Raw genomic sequence first — 3,997 nt, 5'->3', positions numbered from 1 at the left:
GCCATGTGTCATCGCTGGCTAGTTCTTTAGTCTGTCTCATGTATTGTCCGTGCATTGGTTTGCTGTGCTATTCCTCTGTTCTGTTTGTCATTCTCCTGTCTCTGTATATTTATGGGTCTTCGTCTACTTTTATTAGTCCTTCTTCCCATGCACTCTTTAGCCACTCGTCTTCACTGGTTTTCAGATATTGCCCCAGTGCTCTGTTCTCGATGTTGACGCAGTCCTCTATACTTAGTAGTACTCTCCCTCCTTCCTTTCGTGTTATGTATAGTCTGTCCGTATTTGCTCTTGGGTGTAGTGTTTTGTGTATTGTCATATGTTTCCTCGTTTTCTGATCTATGCCGCGGAGTTCTGCCTTCGTCCATTCCACTATTCCTGCGCTGTATCTGATTACTGGCACTGCCCATGTGTTTATGGCTTTTATCATATTTCCAGCGTTGAGTTTTGACTTGAGTATCGCCTTGAGTCTCTGCATATATTCTTTCCTGATTGTGTCCTTCATCTCTTGGTGTTTTATATCCCCGCCTTCCATTATTCCCAGGTATTTGTATCCAGTCTCATCTATGTGTTTAATGTTGCTCCCCTCTGGTAGCTTTATCCCTTCAGTTCTCGTTACTTTGCCTTTTTGTATGTTGACTAAGGCGCATTTTTCTATTCCAAACTCCATCCTGATGTCCCTAGATACAATCCTTACAATCTGGATTAGGGTATCTATTTCCTTGATGCCCTTACCATACAGCTTGATGTCGTCCATGAACATCGGATGGTTGATTCTGTTGCCTCTTTTCTTGAGTTGGTACCTGGCATCCATCTTCCATAGTACTTTTGTCATGGGAATCATGGGTACTACGAAGACTACTGGGGACAGTGAGTGGCCTTGGAAGATCCCTCTCCTGATATTAACCTCTGCTAATCTTATTCCAGAGCTTGTAAGTATTGTATTCCAGTTGTGCATTGTATTTTTGAGGAAGCTGATGGTGTTTTCCTCTGCCCCATATATTTTCAGGCATTCTATTTGCCATGTGTGTGGTATCATGTCGAAGGCTTTCTTTTAGTCTATTCATGCCATGCTTAGGTTGGTTTTCTTTCTCCTACTGTTCTTCATTACTATTTCGTCTATCAGGAGCTGGTCTTTATTGCCCCTATACTTCCTTCTTCTTATTATTATTATTATTTTTTTTTTTTTGCTCTATCACAGTCCTCTAATTCGACTGGGTGGTATTTATAGTGTGGGGTTCCGGGTTGCATCCTGCCTCCTTAGGAGTCCATCACTTTTCTTACTATGTGCGCCGTTTCTAGGATCAATTATTATTATTATTATTATCATTATTATTATTATTATTATTATTATTATTATATTATTATTATTATTATTATTATTATTATTATTATTATTACTGTTTTCTACATTAGTCATTTTGCACAAATTTTATTTTCTTTAGGTTTAGATTAGATCTGATAGATTTGTACTTTGATGGCTATTTCTTATAATACTCTGAGTGTCTTGATATAATTCAAATCACGGAAAAGTATATCGGTGAAAGTTCTATTAACTTTATTTTACTTCAAAAAAATATCAATTGTTAAAAGTCTCTGGTCTTCAAAATCTGTGTCAAGGTATACTATTCTGTAGTAATTCGGTCCAAATGGTGAAATATAAGATTTTGGGGATCCATAGTTTTTAAACCCTCCAAAACGCTATCATTACTATTGAAGTGTCATCTATTTCCTTTTATTTTGATTTAAGAAAAAAATAAAATAAGAGCACACACTACTGTGCTTTCTATCATTTTGTAAATTTACATGAAAGCCATTGGGATAAGTCTTCTCCTCTCTAGCTATGTCTGTAGGAAACTACACAGTATGTAAGCACAATTTTGGAATGGAGTGGTTTCGCAAATGGTATTAGAGAGGAAGTTGAAAAAATCCTAATGGCTTTAAGCATTTTTTGCGACCCTTCTCAGAAAGAAAACAAACCCAGGGAGAACAAGGTATCCGAGGATATTTCACCATTGTTTCACGAAATCGTGTCATTAAACTGCACGACCGACGAATCTTGTTTAGGGTAAAATTATCTAAACTTTGCAAAAAAAAAAAAAAAAAAAAAAAAATAACTTGCCTCCCTTTATATATTTTTGCATTTCCTTACAAAAACTAACATAGGAAGTCACTGCTTCATTAACATAAGATTGTCACAACAGACGACAATGAAAAACTTAAGTTATACCAGTGTGTATAGCCGCTTCTAAATCCTAAATCTAGCCTTCAGAGTTCAGCTTATTCTGCACTGTCCGTTTGTATATGCCTCTTTCTTCCTTAAACGAAATGTATTGTTTTCAGACTAACATTCCTGTGACCACAGGCGGGTGGCTGCTTTTAAATCTTTAATCTAACACACGGGCGTTTTTTCGTTTCCTTTAGTTACCTGGACCTTTTGCTAATCCTGTAATGTCCGTTTATACATGCTTACCTGTACTGTGTTTCACATTGCTCTGATCAGTCTTGTTTTTAGTAAAGGGTCGTTAAGACCGAAAAATCTCAGGCAGTTCTCGTTTTTCGTTTTCCTCCATCGCATTACTTTTATTTATATAATAGTATAACGTTTTATATATGTATATATATATATATATATATATATATATATATATATTATATATATATATATATATATATATATATATTATAAATTATATATTATATATATATATTTACGTATGAGCCTGGCCTTGAAAGAGGCTACAATACGTAAACAGGAATAGTTGAGGGAAAACAAAGTAAATTACTTGAACTTACCGTAAAAAGGATTTAAAGTGAACATTTACTCTAGAGGAAAAGGTTGCCAGAAACTCAGCTACTTACTTTACATCTATTTATTTACATGAGGCCCTTACTGGCCTGGAGAAAAGTAAATGCAGCGTGTCCACACGTTGGGACCTATATATCTCTCACAAATGGATAGCTGGCTAAAATGTGATTCACGTAATAAAAGCTGGGTTTCGATATCTTGCGGTAATGCAACACTTGCGGGCGGACAGACTTGACACGTGACTCAGGGAATCTGGAAAAAGATCCCAGATTATACAAGATAAAAGAAAAAGGACTTCTTGCACAAGTTATGATTATTCAGTCCTCTAATACTGGGGAAAAGGAACTCTAATGTTTCACTGAGGTATGCAGTGACTTCATTTTTCTGGGATGATCGCACAAGGGAAGCATGCGGCCATGAGGCAGTGAGGAACAAAAGGATATTCAATTTAGTAGAAGTTTGAGTTTTGAAAACTAGGAGGTAAGGAACTGGCAATGTGCTGTTTCACAAGACGTACCTGGATGCCATGTTCAGTGGATCTTTGTAGAAATGCGGCCTGGCTTTGTCTCAGGTCTGGGGCTCAGGCGCGCCACTAACGCCGTTTGGCCTAAGTGTGGGAGGCTGGTGGTTGGACATCCGTCCGAGGTCACGACTGCAGTCGACTGAGAAAGATCGCAGGTGTCTTTCCTGGGTGTTGGGGGTCAGCATAACCCCCCCACAAGCAGGGCAATCCTGGAAACAGAACATACAGCCAGCAGAGGGTTCACAGGAAAAAGAGCTTAAGGTATAGGCCTAATAAGAACCAGTCTGCCTACATCCTTCCCTTTGGGATACGTCCCTAAAGCTGACAAGAGTCTATTTTCTCCCTTCTCGCAGGAAATTCCTACATCTGGCTGGCTAGCTTTGGTTTCCCGTCCAAATCAGCTGATATTTGGAGGAATATGGCTGCCTTTTTACAAATCAAAATAATGAACTAAATACTAGGTAGATGAGGCGATCGATAAATGTAGCAGCTCCCCCTGTTAAGAAGGCATTCACTCCCTTTCGGGCGTGAAGGCCTTGGCTTAAATAAGTTGATCGTCTCGACTACCCAGTTCTCCTACTCTAACTGAAGTTTTTAGAGCAGCGATACAGCTAACTACAGTGACCTACCTAACTTATAGGTGGAGATGCTAAGTTTACTAACTTAAT

Source organism: Macrobrachium nipponense, chromosome 4, assembly GCF_015104395.2.
Source record: "Macrobrachium nipponense isolate FS-2020 chromosome 4, ASM1510439v2, whole genome shotgun sequence".
NCBI lineage: Eukaryota > Metazoa > Arthropoda > Malacostraca > Decapoda > Palaemonidae > Macrobrachium > Macrobrachium nipponense.
This window is presented reverse-complemented; position numbering follows the sequence as displayed.